This window comes from Euleptes europaea, chromosome 2, assembly GCF_029931775.1.
Source record: "Euleptes europaea isolate rEulEur1 chromosome 2, rEulEur1.hap1, whole genome shotgun sequence".
NCBI classification, from domain to species: domain Eukaryota; kingdom Metazoa; phylum Chordata; class Lepidosauria; order Squamata; family Sphaerodactylidae; genus Euleptes; species Euleptes europaea.
This window is the reverse complement of record NC_079313.1, coordinates 73,351,970-73,370,938: the sequence shown is the minus strand read 5'-3', so window position 1 is coordinate 73,370,938 and position 18,969 is coordinate 73,351,970. Positions and strand designations below refer to the sequence as shown.

Here is an 18,969-nt window from a genome sequence, read left to right as displayed (position 1 = left end):
ATTCCAATTAGGCACGGAACGTTTTGCTCTGGAGATGCACAGGATCGGCTGATCCATTCATCCCAATAGGGAAAAGGGGAAAGGGGAAAGCCCATATCTCGGGACCCCCTGACCCAATGTTCACAAAACTTGGGGGGTATCTTAAGAACATTGGTCTGAAACTCCACTCAAAGTTTGGGATCTGCACCCCCAAAAATGCACCCCCTGCAGCCATGGAAAGAGAAAAGGGGGGAGGTGATATTTCTTCCCCCACTGAACCCATCTTTACAAAACTTGGGTAGTATCTTAAGAATAATTGACTGAAGCTATGCTAAAAGTTTGGGGGCTATGTCCCCAAAAAAGCGCCCCATGCAGCCACATAAATGGAAAAAGGGGGGAGGGAAAAGGGGGAGAGCCCATATCTCGAGACCCCCTGACCCAATGTTTACAAAACTTGGGGGGTATCTTAAGAACACGGGTCTGAAACTCCGCTCAAAGTTTGGGATCTGTACCCCCAAAAATGCGCCCCCTGCAGCCATGGAAAGAAAAAGGGGGGAGCCCATATCTCGGGACCCCCTGACCCAATGTTTACAAAACTTGGGGGATACCTTAAGAAGCTTCATCTGAAGCTCCAGTGAAAGTTTTGTGTCTGTACCCCAAAAAATACGCCCCCTGCAGCCACAGAAAGGAGCGAATGTGCACAAGCACCCCACACACACACACGAGGATTTCGCTCTCTCTCTCTCTCTCCCTGGCCGGGCCGCACATCAGCTGATTCCTCCAGTACTCAATCCTGACTGATTGGCCAGAAGAAGACCCAGCTTGCCCACCGATTGGCCGGGGGAGGAGAATGCTGCTTACTGACGGTTATGCTGCTTACTGACGGCCGAATTTGCCGAATTTATTCCCGAACTCCCGAACTCGCTGAATTCGCCCCCCCCCCGGTTGCCCGCCAGTTTTGAGTTCGGTTCCTCCCGAACTAAAAACCACCGAATCAGGGGAAATTCGGCTGATTTTCAGTTCGGGCCAAACCGAATTGACAACCCTATGCCTACCTATTAGGGAATAAAATTGAAAGGAGAAGAACAGACATATGAGCCTGCTTTTGGAGAGAAGGGAGGTGGGTTGCCCTTAGTGGTAAAAAAGCAGTGTCAGAGCTGAAATTTATTAGGTAGGGGAAGGAGATGTGGAGACAGGTCTGTGAAGCAGAGAAGTGAGAGGACAAATGTAAGGCTGGGGTAACAGGATGAGTTCCAAACCAGCTACCAAAATTAGGGCAAAGGGGTAACTTCTTTTACCCTTTTGTTGAGACTGAGAAGGGGATGGGGTTGTTGGCAATGGATTGTGGGAATATGTGAATCATAAAAATGCAATTTTTCAAAGATGTGCAAGCGCAAGCCTGAAAAGAAATATTTTGTGTTTATTACACTTTTGCATTAAGAGTATCAAAAGCATTCCTTTGGGGAGATTTGGAAGTTAGATGTGTAATTATCTATGGCCTGGAGTTTGTCATGATTGAGGAAGGGCAGGAATCTTCCTTTCTGGTTACTGAGATATGGAAGAAGTTGCTGGAATTTGCCGTTGCCTAATACTTTGGAAATCTGGGTCATTAGGATCAAATTATCTGGGAAGAAGCATCAGGGTTCTTGGGGAAAATTGCCCCATTTACAAAGATCAAGCTGATAAGCATCGCTCACCAGGCAAGGACTACTCAGTGGGCGCATCTATCCAGAGCGCCTCAGCAAGAATGTCATCTAGCAAGGAAGGGTCGTTGGGGTACTGGTCCGACGGTTCCAATGGAGGGTACCAAGGTTCAGGACCCTCCAGGGTTTCGGCCAGAAACCCTCCACCCAGGGAGCATTGCCCCTACTCCCACCCGGGACCAAGGCGAACCCTCCGGGGCTCCAGCCACAGGCAATTCACTCGGAGAGCACGTCCTCTGCTCCAATCCGAGGTCCCGACGAACCCTCCAGGGCTCCAGCCAGGCAGGGAAAAAATGGAGAAGGGATTCGTGCCAAAATGTAAGCACTTGTCCCCATGGTAATCCCACAAACAGCATCCACAGACAATGAGTCCAAAAGAGAGCTGATTTATTGGAAAACATACAGGTATGCAGAGCCTACAGGTACATTGGCACGAATGGCAATTGGGAGCACAGGGTAGTTCTATAAGGGAAAGTATTAGTCACAACAGGTCAAGCCCCCCCCCCCCCCTCTACTGACGAGCCGTTCCCACGGGAGATACCTCTGGAACAGGAATTCAGCAGTTAGCAAGTTCGGCCTTGAGAGGCACCTGGTGGAATCGAAACTAAAACAGCCACGGTCTGACAGGCTGCTTAGAGCTGTGGAAAGCAGGCCTGACACCTTGATTGAATCCCTCTTAAGGTGGGTATTTGCATGATTGATTGAGGAGCTGTCAAGGCTGTGTTCTGTCCTGGGGCGTTTTTATTTTAGTTCTCAGCTTCCTGCTTTCTGTTAGCTTAGTTTTATCTTATCTTAGTTTGGTCCTGTCTTACGTAGTTTTCCATTCTCTACTTTTCTCTCTCTCTTTTCTTTTGCTTTTGCTTTAAAAATTAAGTGCCAAAGTCAATCAATCAACATTTATTATGATAAAAAGATCAGTCGACATATAGGGTTCCCAGGTGCCCACTAATGGTGGGCAATCTCCTGGTGCTTCCTGCCTCTGCCCACCAACACTCAGCTGTTCAGTGGGTGGAAGCATGTGGGCTGAAAGGGGGGAACCATAGAGTTTTGGGGCTAGAGCACCCCTGGTTCAATGCCGACACATCCACATCATGCCAGAAGTGACATAATGGACCTGGCAACCCTAGTTTAACAGCACAATTTACATACAAATATAAAATTATTATATAGATATTAAAATTCAGAACCTTATTGTGCTGTAATTAATTATACGTAAAAGTTATTAAAACGTTTGGAATATTTGCTTTCTTATGGACAAAGTCTCAGTACAAAATTTGGCCACTTTAGAGGCGGTATCATTGGAGTGGTTTTCAAGGAGGAGATATATGTAGAATTTTCCAGATCTTCCTGGAAACTTACATAAAGTAGGGGTGACATATGTGGAATGGATGTCCTTATAAAATGGACAGTATAAAAACAAATGTTCCACTGTTTCAACTGTGTTCAATTGGCAGGAACACAGATGCTGAGAATAGGGGATAAACAAGTATCTTCCTTCCAGTAGTGCTGAGGGCAGGCATTTACAATGGGCTCTCTCTCCCTCTCCCTCCTTGTTTGGGTGTGGTTGGAGCGGCTTGATAGAGGACCTGCCCTGCATTCCTTTCTGCCTTAGCATGACTCACTGCCTTTTGATAGCATCTTAATTCAGGCTCCGTCTGTCATTTCTAGCTCCACATTAAAGTGTACAGATGTACAGAAAAGGGGTGAATAAGCCATGACTGTTTAGTATGTCTGTGTGCCGTTAGCATGTGTCCAGCTAATTTTGCAGTCAGTTCTTGTGATAATTTCTGAAATAAATGTTGCTGACTGCACAGTTGTAAAAAGCAGACAATACAATCTAGCTGATGTCAGTCATTTAACAAAAACACATCTAACTATGAAGGCACAAAGAGAGGACAAAGGCAAGCAATTCCATTCTTTACAAAAGCCAGTCAATTTAATGACACAAATGACCTTGACCTGGGTGATATGTACCTCCTTTCTCATAAGTGAAGTGATTTGGTTTTTCTAGTCAAATCAGGAGCTTGTAATTGAGGGCAATAAAACAAGGTAGGTTTACTTGGCAAGCATTTTATGCTCTAGGGACAATTGGAAATCTTTAACTCTGCAGTAACCCTCTTGCTATTCTTTGTAGCTTTGTGACTAGATGGCAAATCCTCAAAGAGCAAATCTTCATCTGATGATAAATGATAAAACACATTAAGTAGATGCATGACGTGTTTTCTCGGTTTCACTCAGCATATGAGAGAATGCCTCTTCTTAATGAGCTCCCTCACTAAGCAAAATTAATTTTAAAATAAAGAACAATAACATGAAGAAAGCAAATATTACAGTGTGGAAAATATATCAAGATCATCAAGAAAGAGATCTGATTTTTCCATTATTTCAGGTTTGAGACTTTTACAATACACATTCTACTCTGATGTGAAAAGTCAAAATTAACATTTAAATTTAAGTAATTTGGGCTCCCACTCCCTCATTTCTTTTTCAAGTGCAAAACAAGTACCAGAACTCTCGATTCTCTTAAATGGGAGGACAACAGGAGAGGTTTACATTGTGGAAGGCTTTCACTGATATATAGGTTGCAAATAGACAAGCATAAGAGGTGTCCAAATCATTCACAGGCTGTTTCAAGATCAGTTCCTAGCCTGTTTCAAGAGTCTGTATAAAAGTCTCAGCAATCACAGATCACAACAATATCTGCTTCAGTGGACATTCAAAGAGCAGATTTTGCAAAAATATGGAGATCTGCTGTAAACTCGCATGTCCAAGAATGCCCCTTTTTTGTTTGTGTAAGCACACCATTCTTGAGACAAGAACATGGCCCCAAGCAGGATCTCTGCCTTAGCAAAAAAGGCAACTTGCAGACAAGTTTCCAACCACTGAGTGAAATGGTGGGTTTCCAACCTTCTTAACCCAGGATGGAAGTAGCCTCACCAGTCCAATTATCATCCCAAGCAGCCAAAAAAGTTAGGCTGCTGGTCGGCTGCTGGTTTTATTACAGCTTATGAACCTTGTTTTTATTTGTGTGTGTTATTAAGAAGACTGCTTTTTTCACGACATCCAGGTCCTGTAACCTTCATAAAACAAACAAGTCTGTTGACAGACTGTGGCATGCTTCCCAGAATTGTGCCTTCAGTTGGAAAACATGAACAAAGTTACCACATGCAATGACTTTCAAAAGATGCACCTAACAGAAGGGCTTGCTAATGCATGTTTGCATTAGCATAACAATGAGGTGGGGTTAACAACCCTGATATCCTAAGTAGTCATAGCAAGAAAATAGCAAAAGGTACTGCTTTGTGTAAAGCTCCAGATTTGTGTAAAGTTCATTCCCTCCCTAACCTTTAACAGAGGACAATTAATCCACAGGCATTGCACCGGCTGCAGTAAAGGGCAGTTCTTTGTCCTCAAAGTAGAAGGTGGGATCACAGGAAGGAGAACTCTAGATCAACTAGTTAGCAGCACAAATGCAGCACACATACTAGTTAGCAGCACAATGCAGCATCCTAACTGCTTGCCTTCTGTTTGCCAAAGGGAGAACAGGCAAAAGGACATGGAAAAAGGGCAAAAGGATAGCTCAGGAAACAGTTCACAGTTGTCCTTTCATTGCTTTTCCAGGCTGCCTGCTATGTAAGCAAAGCAACACAAGAAACAGAGTGATTTTTGTTCCACAAGAGGGGTGGCAGAAGTTCCTCAGAAAGGAAGAAAAATTGTTTTGGGAAGGAAAACAGAAGTGACCAGGAAAGGGAGACAGAACATCTGGCCCTGTTAAAGGGAAAGCTTAAAAATAAAGGGGTGCGTGGGGTTTATTGTGGTGGGTAACTGGATTAGAGGAAAGGGTCATATGGCTTTTAAGGAAAGGAGGTTGGAGAGAGCCGGAACAGTAGTTAATCGTGCTATGTTCCGAGGGAAAAAAAAGAAATGAAGCGTGCACTCCTAGGAAAAGTATCAAGCTGAATGTCACATTATGGGCGTTAACGCATGTATACCATCACATCAGCATTAAACTTCCTCGGTTTTAGACCTCCCCCCTCCTCTTGGATCTGTCTTTACTCTCTGCCTCTGCAAAATAAAAACAGCAAGGCGGGCAGGCAGGTGCTAGTTCCCCTGGGCAGTGAAAGACCTCTGATAGCGGGGGGGGGGGGTAGGGGGCTTCCCGTAGACCTTGGAGGAGGGCTGCCATTTCATTCTTGGCAGGGAGGGGGAGAACCCTACTCTCCTTCTTACCCACATTGTGTGCCCCTTTGCAGCAGCGGCTGCTGCAGCAGAGGGGTGTGTGTGAGAGAGTTTATAGGGGAGAAATGGCAAAGCTCCCAGCCACACTGCCCCACTTACATATTTCTTGTTACTGCTGTGTTTTCTCAAAAACTGAAGCACCACCCACCTGCCAATCTGATTCATTGATATACTGACATACCGTCCAAAAAACTTTCTTTAAAAAAATTAAGAACGAAGGAGCACAACAGTAGCAATTTAAAAACCAACTTGTTTGACTTATATCCTGGAAAACTTGTTAGTATTGAAGGTGCAAGTGGACTCAAATATTTCCTTTCTTCAAATGTACATCGAAATCTCTCCCATTCCAGTTTTTGGCTCATAGTTTTTTTCTTGCCACAAAGCAACTCAGCTTGAGGACCCAGGCAAAAGGGAAGATGTGACCCACCTCACAAACAGATGGGGGAAAATAGGCCACAGCTTCATACAACTGCAGGAACATAGGCACAGCACAGGGATGAATCCAGTATCAGGTGACCCGCCTGCCACCCAATAGAACCCCGTCTCTCCAGCCCAACGGCTGGAGATGAAACGGGAAGTGACAAGCCCCAGGATCCCACATGGGTGCAAGCCACTGCATAATTCCCTTGCCATCTGGTGTTGAGAGCCAGCTGACAACCCCTGAGCTTGGCATGCCCCTGACTAGCTCCACCCCCAAGAGCCCTTAAGAAGAAGAGCTGGTTTTTATACTCCAATTTTCTCCATGTTTAAGGCGTCTGAAACCGGCTTACAATCACCTTTTCTTCTTCTCCCCACAACAGACACTTTGCGAGGTAAGTGAGGCTGAGAGAGTTCAGAGAGAACTGTGACTAGCCCAAGGTCACCTAGCAGGCTTCATGTGGAGAAACAAACCCAGTTCACCAGATCAGAGTCTGCTGCTCATATGGAGGAGTGGGGAATCAAACCTAGTTCTCCAAATAAGAGTCCACTTCTCTTAACCAGTACACCACGCTGGTTCTCCAGTCTCTGAAACAGGGGAGACGGTCACACAGGCACAGCCTCCCCTGAAATGGATCTGTCCCAGCGTGCCGCAGCCGCTCGGCCCAGGCATCCCCCCTCCCCCTTCCGCCACCATGGCGTTCATGTTCGCTGCATACTGCTACATGCTGGCCCTCCTTCTCATGGCCACCCTCATCTTCTTCGCCATCTGGCATATTATAGCTTTTGATTAATTGAAGACCGACTACAAAAATCCCATAGATCAGTGTAATACGCTCAACCCTCTTGTACTTCCTGAGTATCTCATCCACGTGTTCTTCTGCGTTATGTTTCTGTGTGCGACAGAGTGGCTGACGCTGGGTCTCAATATGCCATTGCTGGCTTATCACATTTGGAGGTACATGAGCAGGCCTGTAATGAGCGGAAACGGACTGTACCACCCTACCACCACCATCATGAACACAGATATTTTAGGATATTGCCAGAAGGAAGGATGGTGCAAATTAGCATTTTACCTTCTATCCTTTTTTTACTATCTATATGGCATGATTTACGTTTTGGTGAGCTCTTAAAAGCCAGTGCCTGGTGAACTTGGATCCAGCGAAGTGCATGCAGAAAAGCCGCAAGACATGGGATTATTTTCCAAGAAGAACCTGTTATCAAACTGTGGAATCTGATGATCACAGTCGCGATAGGGGGGGAAACAAAAACAAATGACTCCCTTTTCTCACTTCCTGCTTCCTCCAAAACATGCCCACATTTTAATACTCGCAAAAAGACTGTTTTTGTTTTTCTTTAAAAAAATATGCTGGGATGTTTAAAAAATTACAAAAGAATTACATAAATTAATGTCAAAAGAAAAGAAAAGGATGTGTCCCAATGCCCAAGCTGCCAACCAAGCTATGACGAAAATGCAGAGCAACAAAACAAGATAAGCTGAAACGCATCCCATAACAGCTGAGAACGCAAGGGAGAGATGGGAGAGAGAGCTGGACCTAGGTTTGCTAAATCCCTCTTCACAATCAGTGGGAGGTTTTGGGGGCAAAACCTGAGGAGGGTGGGGTTTGGGGAGGGGAGGGACTTCAATGCCATAGAGTCCAATTGCCAAAGTGGCCATTTTCTCCAGGTAAACTGATCTCTATCAGCTGGAGATAAGTTGTAATAGCAGGAGCTCTCCAGCTAGTACTTTGAGGCTGGCAACCCTAGATGGAACCAAGTGAGGGCAAGGCCCCAACAGCAGCCCAGGTAAGTAGGGGAGGGGTGGAGCGGACAAGAGCAGAAACTCTGCATGGCAGGTCTTCCTGAAACTCCACCTGCTTGTCCACCACATGGAAGACATCCCAGAGCACCAGCCAGGGCTGGCCTTAGGCTGTGTGAGACCCTAGGCAATATCTGAGATGTTCGCATAACAAAAAAGTTCACAGCAATTGCTACAGCAGGAACTGTCATGTTTGTTTATCCTAGAAAACTTAATGGTACATGACAGAGTGGGATAGAAACCCTCTTGTTCTTCACTTTACTGATTTAGATTCTGTGTAGTCTTTAACAAAAAGTGCATAGTCTGGTTGTTATTTAATTCCCTGTGTAAAAAATGGATTTTGTGGCCACATTGTTCATAGAAAGCTACATTGCTGGGTATTTAGATTACTGATAAAGAACTGGTAGTTTCAGGAAAATGTCCTTGTGATTGGGGAGGGGGGGTTGCATTGTCAAATGCTAACTCATTATGGCATTGTTTGATTAAACATGACAGTTCCTGCTGTAGCAATTGCCGTGAACTTTTTTGTTATGCGAACATCTCAGATATTGCCTAGAGTCTCACACAGCCTAAGGCTGCCCTGGTTGGTGCTCTGGGATGTCTTCCATGTGGTGGACAAGCAGGTGAATCACTGTAACAGAAGGGAAGATTTTTACTAAGGTTGCAAAATGTTTAATATAATAGTAATATGCTTTTCTCCCTTACAATGGTTTGTGGTGTGTCAATTCTGCAATTACATTCCTGGATGTCTTTTGGAAATCTACTGGCTGTGAAACTTCAGCCTGAGTTCTCAGAGGTGGGTAATAGTGGGTAGATCTCCGTGAAATCTTAGACAGGTTTTGCAATGGAAGTAAACCTTCTGTCTCCTAGTTTTCTAAGTAGACTATCATGGCACTCCTCTCTCTAGTCACCGTTTTTGACATTTCATGCACATAGCTGTGGAAACTAGATAATTCAGATTTTCACTAACTGAAAAAGGAGAGTTTCATCAAAGAAGCAAGCTCAGCAGGAAGGCAGCTAGCCTTCAGCACAGTGCAAATCATGACATTTCTGAGTGCCTTTTTGATTGCAGTGGGCCGTACTTGATGTTAATTATGCTTTGGACTGCTCAGAATAGTCTCTCCTTTCCTTTCAGTGATAGACAGCAGGGAATGCCTTGTGTTCTCAAATTCTCATGTCAAACGTTTATCCACTGTGACATGATGGTTTGTTTTAAAAGAAATGGGTGTGCCACAGCAGCTGATTGTTTTGATGCACAACCTGTACTCTAGATAAAAGGCTACTGCTAGGACAGAATATGGAGAAACAGAATGGTTTCCATTGGGCAAAGGTTTCAGACAAGGATGTATTTAATCTCCCTATCTGTTCAATCTGTATGCAGAACATATCATAAAATAAATTGGATTAGCTTTAGATGAAGGTGGAGTGAAAATTTGGTGGAAGGAACATTCACAATTTGAGATCTGTGGATGACACCATATTACTGGAAGAAAACAATGAAGACTTGAAATGACCACTGATGAAAGTTAAAGCAGAAAGTACCAAAGCAGGATTACAGCTGACCATCAAGAAGAAGTAAGTAATGACTACTGAGTAATTACAACTTTAACAGTTTCAGTTTCTTCATTTTCAACCTTAAAGATTTTCTATTCCTTGGCACCGTCATCAACCAAGAAATCAGAAGGAGACCAAAGGAAGGAACTAGAAAAGATCCTTAAGTATAAGGATGTGTCACTGGTGACCAAGTTCAAGATAATTATTATGTATTAGTATGAAAGTTGGACAACAATGATAGCTGACAGGATGAAAGTTGATGATTTGAAATGTGGTGTTGGAGGAGTTACTGATACCATGGACTGCCAAAAAGACAAATAAGTGGGCACCAGATCAAATTAAGCCTGAACTCTCCCTAGAAGCTAAACTGACTAAGCTGAGGCTGTTCAGCATTGCCAAGGACTGGCAGAAAAAGCCGATTGGCAGGCTGGCACCTCAAAGTCTGGGGCGCATAACATGATGTCCATGTAAATTAGCTTCCAAACAGAAGAAAAAGGCTTAAATGCAAGAAAAATAAGGCAAATGATATTTCTTTTAGTGGCAAATGACATCCTGTGAACAGTCCTTTATTGTTGTCATCAAAATCTGATTTCAAAAGATGGTCATGGTGCAGGGAAACAGCCTCTACTCAAGGCAACCTTCTGTTTGAGAGCAGGTTTTCAAGGGGGGGCGTGATATCAAAGCCAGCCAAAGTCTCAACCACAGGGGTTGTCTGAAGGAGATTGTTCATCCCTGTGGGTAAAGGAGTCTCCTACAGAAGCCTGGTGGTCAGCAGCTGTTGAAGCCGGTTCTTTTTAGTTGGAGGGTATATCCCTCCAGATGGGACTTGGTGAGCCCCGTCTTTAAAAAACAAAAACAAAAAACTTTATGCTTGATCCAGATCAACCCACTGAAAGGTTGGTCAGACCAAGTTGGCTCTGATTACCCGATCCCAACCTCAAAAGGACCCAAACTATGGGGCCCTAACAAAACCAGTCATAAAAAGGAAGAAAAGGGGGAGAAAGCACAGAGCTGTACCTCTGAGCAAAGGGGAATAGCCAAACCCGAAAAAGCCAAATATCTATTCAGCTTCTTTGGGAATTGCCTATTCGGCTTCAGGCAGACCCCCAGGTTTTGGTGTTTGGTAAACTCAAAGCCCAAAAATTACCAAAATGACTAATTTTGGGTTTATTTTCAGTTCGGGTTTATTGATATGCACAACCCTATAGAACATTTTGGAGGTAATTAATGCATAGAGTTGCCGTAAGTTGGAAGTGACATGATGGCACTTAACACACACAAACACACAAGTAACTTTTCAGAAACGAGACAGCCTTCCCTTAGCTTGCAGAATAACTGTGAAAGGGAGGATTTCCTTCGTGGCACGCAAGATTTCTTGTCTTAAGGGTAACAGGAGAAACAGAGGATTTGGAGAAGGGAAGTGATTCCTTAACTCTCTACCAATTTCCTTAATTTATTAGTAAACAGTCAAAAATGAAGGTAAGAAAAAGGAAGTGGCTGCCACTCTTGACATTTTCTCTCTCTTTTATCCCGTAAGGTGTATATGTTTACTAAGAAAAGCCAAAGGACCCCAGCATTCCAAGTTATAGGTATGTTTTATCCGAATATATTGGCAGAATCTTTCTTCAGTTTTGATGAAGAATTACACACTGTTTTTAATTTTGAATCAAGTTAAAAAGAAACATTTTCTGTTCTTAAAAGAGAACATGCCTCTCAGTTTCACTAAGAAGCATATAACCTGGTATCCTAAGAGGCACTGCAAGATGTCGGCTCTAAGGCACTTCAGGTTATTCTTTTGTGTCAGTATAAGTGGATCAATACGTAAGTGTGCAAAAAGAGCAGCCCCTGGCATCTAGAGAACTTTTACAAGTTTTCAAAGCTTCCCCTTCCACCCAGGGGAGGAGGAGTAAAAGGCCAGATGGTCCCCACAGATTAACAGTGACTCTAGAGAACTGAGTTATAAACATCCCCCTAATTTACCACATACTGTTGCTCTTTCCCTTTGAAATATGGTTGCTTTATAGGTCTTCTGGATGCTATCAAATCATCCTAATTTTGAGTGGCAACTATTAGCAACCAAATTTTTAAAAGCAGTTACTAGGTGAGACCAGTTGCTCTCAAAAACTACCACTTCCTCCAGGGGAACTGATCTCTGTACTCTGGAGATCAGTTGTAATTTTGGGGAGATCTCCAGGTCCCACCTAGAGGTTGGCAATCATAGGACTGGCCCTTAGCTTTTATCATGAATATATACTGCATTTTATCCATTGAAGTTCAGACCTCCTCATTTTTTGCTTCTCTCTAATTACCCTACAATAAACTGAAGAATCCTATTTCCCTCTCTGCTCCTAAGACTGTATCTTGTAAACAAGAAATACATCGACCACAAAGTTGCACTTTCACCTTCAACTTGCATATTTCACTTGCTGTCATTTGTAAAGTCAAGACAGACAGAGAACGTAAAAAGTGGGGGGATCATCAGCACAAGGCATGAGAAGACTGATTTTTAAAGTCAGGCAGTAATTGCTCCATATAAAAATAACTGTGTGTGGGTGTGTGTTGAAACAAACACACTATAAATTTAACAGTATGGAAGGAAGTCTTATAAAAGCTCACTAAATGCTTATAAAAGCTCACTAAATGCTTTCAACAAGCTTATTTTTTATATAATATATTCCAGCTCACATCTGAACTTTGTCAAGTTTATTTTGAAGCAAGCCATAAGCACAGATACAAGAGGTTAATGCAAGAAACAGAAAAGTAGAATTGCTGCTCAAAAATAAATTCTACCAAGCCCTGATCAAACATAGCATGTACTTAACTAGGAGAACCCTTGTCCTTGAAATTAAGCTGAATCCAGGCATTATATATATTTTCCTAGATCTAAATTCTGTTGAATACAAGGCTTAGGGATAGATTCCAGTGAGGTGTAAAGGAGATCTACTTTAGCTAAAAGCATTAACATTTGGAATTAAAAAATCAGTATTTGTAGTAAGTAACCTTTATTGGGGGGGGGGAAAGCTCGTTGGAGATTTACTGTCAAGATTTTGGCTGATAAGTACCAGTACACACATCACCAATCCACAGTCTGTGGGAGAATCTCTCTTCTCAGTTCTGTGTCAACTGTCTTTCTCTTCCTAGGATCCAACTCTCAATTCATTCCAGAATCCTACCCCCATCCACATCCCCCCCTCTCTCTCTGCATGCACTCTTTGTAAAGGGGCCTCATAGTCACACAAATACAGTACCATATTAGGCAACAGTTTTGAGTTAACAAGAGATCAAGTTGATGGAGAACTTTCAGGCAGATGCAGCAAGGAAGATATTAATTCTTATCTCCATTCAACACTATAGAAACTGTAATGTTGGGACAACACTTTCTCCTTGTGAGTGGACATCCATGCCCCCTCATTGGTGTTTAAGGTTGGATCCAACTATGCCCTAGTGCCAAGTAGCAACTTGTATATTTGTTTTGATGTCATAATCCCTTGGTCGTCTTTATAAGATTGAGATTCCATGTACTATCCTGTTTTTAGTATTGACGGTGGCTGGTTAGTATACTGCCATGAACTTAGCATCACTTTGGCTGCATTGGGTTTTTCAATTCCCTTCTCAAAAACTTGTTGCACTTTTGTCCATTACTGCTTCTTAAATTCTACCACTCAGTTAATGAGCCATTTATGAACCGATTTTTCAACGTGTCTAATGGCTTGTCCCCTAGAAGTCACCCTATCCTTTATCAGCGCAACATCTCATCCAACGATATCTGCCCACACACTGTGCACATATTGCCATGATCAGCTTTCCCAAAAGACGGATCCTGACAGTCAGGTGGGATCAGTTGTCAGAGTTAGAGCAATGTGATAAATGCTGTGCTGCTGGCACACACTTTAAAAAACAGCTACTGTAGCACCCTGCTGATTTTTATTAGTAGCTGCCCAAGTCCTTGTAAATGTCATTGATTCGCATATAAAGCTATGGCATTTTAGTCTTTTAAAGTGTAAAAAAGATTCATGTGTAGCCACGTTCAACCCTCCTATCTAAGAATATAAAGAAAAAAGGGAAACTCAGATAGAACAGAATGTCCCCCCCCCTCTGTTCCAGAAAGTTTGTTAACTTTCTGGAACAGAGCCCCTCCCCCATTATGTTATCTTTCTCTTTTCTATTTTGTCTTAAGGCTCTGCATCTTGGAAGCCACTTTTGTGATCCTTATCTCCATGATTAAAGCGTAACATTTTATTGAGCTCTTTGCATCAGATCCAATATCTGCAATGCAGGATTTTACATAACACTTCATTTCTCCATTCCTATTAGTAACCTGAGGGAAATAAACATAAAATACAAGGCTGCTTATGATGAACATCTGGGGTTGTGTGTGAAATTAACAAAAAGAGGCAGGAGGGTAAGAGAAGTATGAACTGCTCCACAGATTAAAAGGTTTTAGAACCTTTGTACAAATGTGCGATTTTCACACAGCAGTGGTCAGGAAGTGCAGCAATTCAAACCACTCTAGATATTTTATACAACAAAAAGGTCAAGAGGAAAAAGCAGTTAGAAAGCATTTTCTTTGGCATTCACAACAATAAAATTTCCTGGGATGGGAAAGGCTCAACTGATCTATTTGGCTATGCAAAAGTTTGCCTTTTAATTTCATCCTGTTTGATTAAATGATGGAAGCTACATTCTGACAGATGCCTACTGCAAGGCGACCCTGTGAAATGTCTCGAGAGGGCAAGAGAATGTATTAACAAATATCCTGTATTGTACCAAGTATCAGTTTAAATGGGTGAACATGAACATAAACACATGAATCAGACCTTTGGTCCATCAAGGTCAGTATTATCTACTCAGACAGGCAGCAGCTCTCCGGGGTCTCAGGGCTTTCACATCACCTACCACTTGTTTCTTTTAACTGGAAATGCCGGGGATTGAACCTGGGACCTTTTGCATTGTAAGCAGATGCTCTACCACAGCCCCTCTCCATGTTGCCATTTTTCAGCATGACTACAGGCTGCCTGGTGAATTTCAAAAGAGGTAACCGACTTTCACGCAGGGGCAGGAAAAGGTGCCCCTGCTGTGCAAGCAGCAGTGAACAGGATTGAGGTTCCCAGGGACGGCAATCATAGGCCCCATCCCCATGCTGCTTGCTGCTGCCACCACCCCTCCCCCACTCATCACATCAGCACAGAAGTATTGACCTGATGACAATCTTGCCAGTGCCCCCCTCCCCGCAGCCTGGACCCCCACTCCCAACAGCTGTGCCAAGACTCACAGCTGTGTCTCTGCTGAGTCTTTTTCTAAAAAGTCCTGTTAAAAGTATAAAAGGAGACGACACCTGAGCTGAGCGTTGCCATTTTGAAGGTGGTTCTAAGCTGTCTCCTCCTCCGGATTGGCTGTTGGCAGAGCTTTCACACAAGGCTCTGCCTGCAGCTTCCAGCATAAAAGAAAGCCCCAGGATCCCACAAGCCATGTTTGGCAAGAGTATGGCATCATGTGAAAACTTCCAAATAAGTGGGGGCATGCTGTCTGCCATCTGGGGGGAAATGCCCACATGGAACCTGTCGTTAGTAGTTAACACTCAACCGCAGAAACTTAAGTGGTTCAGATACATGCCGCATTCCTTGCTTAAACAGGCATTTTTTCACAAGTGATGCTAATGCGCTGACACAACAGGAGGAAATTGGTGTTATCAGTAGGTACTGAGAGAATGTTTTTACAAGCTGAAAAGCCCAAATCAGGAGTTTGGCTTGTGGAATGATAATTAGCAATGGGCAAATTCTCCTGTCCTCAGCCAAAAACCAATTTACTTTTGGCAAGCATTCCTGTTGAACACTTGAAAAATCAGTCATATGTACATTCTAATAAATGCATGTTTCACAATCAAACTAGAGAACGAAAAATCGCACAAAAACTACATCACCTTTCTGTGACAATTTCAGGGTTACGGTCACATGAAGTTGCTAAGTATCTCCCGAAAGTCCCACTTGGATTATTAAGCAGGCTATGATGAAGAAAAAGGAAAGACCACATTTCAATGCACTGCAGTCTATTTCCCTAGTGTTCTAGTGTTTATCAACTAGATTCGAGTCCAGTAGCACCTTAGAGATCAACAAGATTTTTTGGGTGTAAGCTTTTGAGAGTCAGAGCAATACCTTGACTCTCAAAAACTTATACCCCCAAAATCTTGTTGGGTCTTTAAGGTGTTACTGGACTTGAGTATAGTTGTTGTACTGCAAACCAACATGGCTACCCTCTGAAACTAGTGTTTACCAAGTCATTGTGGTTACTGAAGTTCTTCTTGAAACTATTTCTTTCTAACTTCTGACTTCATGGTCGGCATATACTGATCATCTAGAATACCCCACACATCTACAAACCAATCTATCCATCCACCTTCTCCTGTTGATTGAGCTATTGAGCCATCCATTAGTCAGCCATTTAGTTGTAACCCATTTATATGGCCATGTTCCACCTCTGGATGGATAATTACCTCTCCCGGCACAGTTATCCATGTGACAGTCACCTCTAGGCTGGATTACTGTAACTCGTTCTTTGTAGGGCTGCCCTTGAGACTGACCTGAAGGCTCCAGCTGGTACAGAAGCAGTGCTGAGGCTGCTTACTGGGGCCTCACCCCAACACCATATACAGCCAGTGCTCCAGCAACTGCACTGGCTCCAGCTGGAGTATCAGATCAGGTTTAAGGTGCTGGTTTTGACCTTTAAAGCCTTACACGGTCTGGGACCTTCATATCTTTGGGACCACCTCTCTTGGTATACCCCCCGGAAGAGGGTTACACTCTGCTGATAATAACTTGTTGGTGGTCCCCAGCCCTAGGAGTGTGCAGGTGTCCTCGACTAGGGCCAGGGCTCAGCCTGGTGGAATGCTCTGCCTAGTAACATCAGGGCCCTGCGGGACCTGAAAGAATTCCGCAGGGCCTGCAGGACAGGGCTATTCCACCAGGCCTATAACTGAGGACAGCCATAGGTGAGATCGATACTGGACTCCCTACCCCCTACCCCCTTTTATTTTAAAATCAATTTACTGGGGGTGGATAGCTAACTCGGTTTCAAGCTGATCTATACTGGTTCTTGGGTCTGGCATCTTTTGCTGCAGTAGGCACTATACACATATGGAGCCTATCTTTTTAATAACTGAGGAATGTTTTATGGTTTTATCTGTTTTATTGTTTTACTGTTATAGTTGTAAATTTTAATGTTGTTTCCCACCCTGAGCCTGGCGTGGCTGGGGGAGGGCGGGCTAGAAGTGCAAAAAATGAATAAATAAATAGCTAGCAATAACAATACTATGGGGAGTTCAAATTGCCCCACATACATTATTTCTATAATTCTTACAAAAACATTGTTGCATACACCAGCTTTATTATTCCCAAAGTATAGTTTGGAGACTGAGGCTTTGACATAAGGACAGATGATGAATCAGGCTTTTCTACTTTTCCAATGATAATAAGGGGTGGAAGGAAGCCTCAAACCTACTGAGTGATCATGGAAATATTCAAAGGTATGTCATCCAGAATGACAGCCGTGCTGTACAAAACAGTTACAGATTCCCAATTTTTACCATCCTGACAGACCAAATTGGTGATTAAAGTATGATAGATTGTACGCAATGCTTATTATGATCTGAACACACCAGTGAAAACTAACATTATGAATTCTTAAACAGCAGAAAATTAAGTTTTTAGTAGGGAGGTGCACAAATGTGTTCTTCAGATTTGGACTTCATTTGTTTGTTAATAATATCACTACAACTCACTGTTCATTTATTCTTAAAAGTTATTTATTTAAAATATCCAGAATGGGACCCATTTTATAATGGCACATGTTCAGAATAGTCAATCAATTCAGTAGCAATTTCTACCAGTTCCACTGGGAAACATATTTCTGCCACACCATCTAACTGAAAATATATCTAGAGGATTGTACCCTTTACTCAGGTAAATCTTCTTTTCAGACTTAAGGCAGATATGAGAAAGTGTCCTGTTCGAAACAGTGACACAAAATATTTCTAAATCTAAAACTTCCCTGCCTGCTCCCACCACTGGGACAAAATTATCAGAGACTGTATCCCTCCCCCAAAGAGCTCTTCCTATTGAATTGTCTCCCCATTGTAATGCCCATTCAATTCTTACAAGGCAGGCACATCGAGGTGTAGGAATCTTGGTTTTTTCCCACCATCGGGATACTCACTGGAGGACAGAAGCTGCATCCTCCACTCTACAGTGCAGATGGGCAGCCTATTGAGAAGGTGGGATAATGGAGAGTATCAGGTATGGCCTCTGTTTCTTTGGCTGTTTCTTTCAGAGGCATTGCAGCCTTTCTTCCTCAAAAGGGACCAGGTGATGGCCTTGCGAAAAGGAACTGGTATTTATTTCCAAATCAATCGTGCCCCAACAGAAAGTTTTTTTCACTATTTCTGAATAATGTGGCCATGATATTGAGGTAAGGCAACTGCTCTTTGCAAGCCCAGTTCTCTGCTTGCTTACTCACAAACAAGGCCCACTGATTTCACTCTATCTTGCTCACATCCCAGTAAGGATGAATATAACTGCTTCCTTAATTTCTGTTCATTATCAGTTTTAGTTCACATGTGAACTGATCACCCAGCCTATTTGGTTAGTGCAAACTGTCAAACAGCTGCGAATGCCTGTCGCACAGATTTGCGTCAGAGTTTTGCAAAACTGTGCATGCCCAAAGACTCTGCAAATTCTTAAAGACTGGCAGCCATTAGTGTCACTAGGGACTATTCAGAAAAACACCAAAAGGTAAGATTTTATTAAAACACAGCATTTATTTATGACTGATTTATATGATATGTGACTGTTTTAATTGTCTGTTTAAACAATTGCCCACTTAGTGAAGCAGTCATGCAGCAAGGATGAGGGAGCGGGGGCCAAGTGAGAACGTGCATGCACAAAAAGCCAATTGTGCTGTACTGCATAGTTAGGAAGGAAAACAGTGAAGCATCCTGCTGAACAATCAAACCAATCACTGAAAAATCAGCTCACTGCTCACGACTGGCAAATAGGACATGAGCCAAAGTGGCGAGAATTCAAGTATCTCTAATTGCTACAAAAGAAAGATGTGTGGATGCAGCCTTAGCTTCCTGAATTGTTACCTAAATTTGGCAGGATCACATAAATAATCCAGCTTGAATAACTGGGAAGGAATGGGCAGTAATGTGTGTCTCCAGTAAGGATATTCAGAGAAATTTGGAGTTTGGCTATTTTGGAAATTTGG

The 18,969-nt window shown here is 43.0% G+C and overlaps 1 protein-coding gene and 1 pseudogene across 1 annotated transcript in view; one reads left to right on the top strand and one right to left on the bottom strand.

The window, feature by feature from the left end:
* BEND5 (BEN domain containing 5) overlaps positions 1-18,969 on the bottom strand; it is a 1,050,378-nt gene that overhangs the window by 120,698 nt on the left and 910,711 nt on the right. The window lies entirely within an intron of this gene.
* LOC130472896 (protein cornichon homolog 1-like) lies at positions 7,034-7,556 on the top strand (annotated as a pseudogene).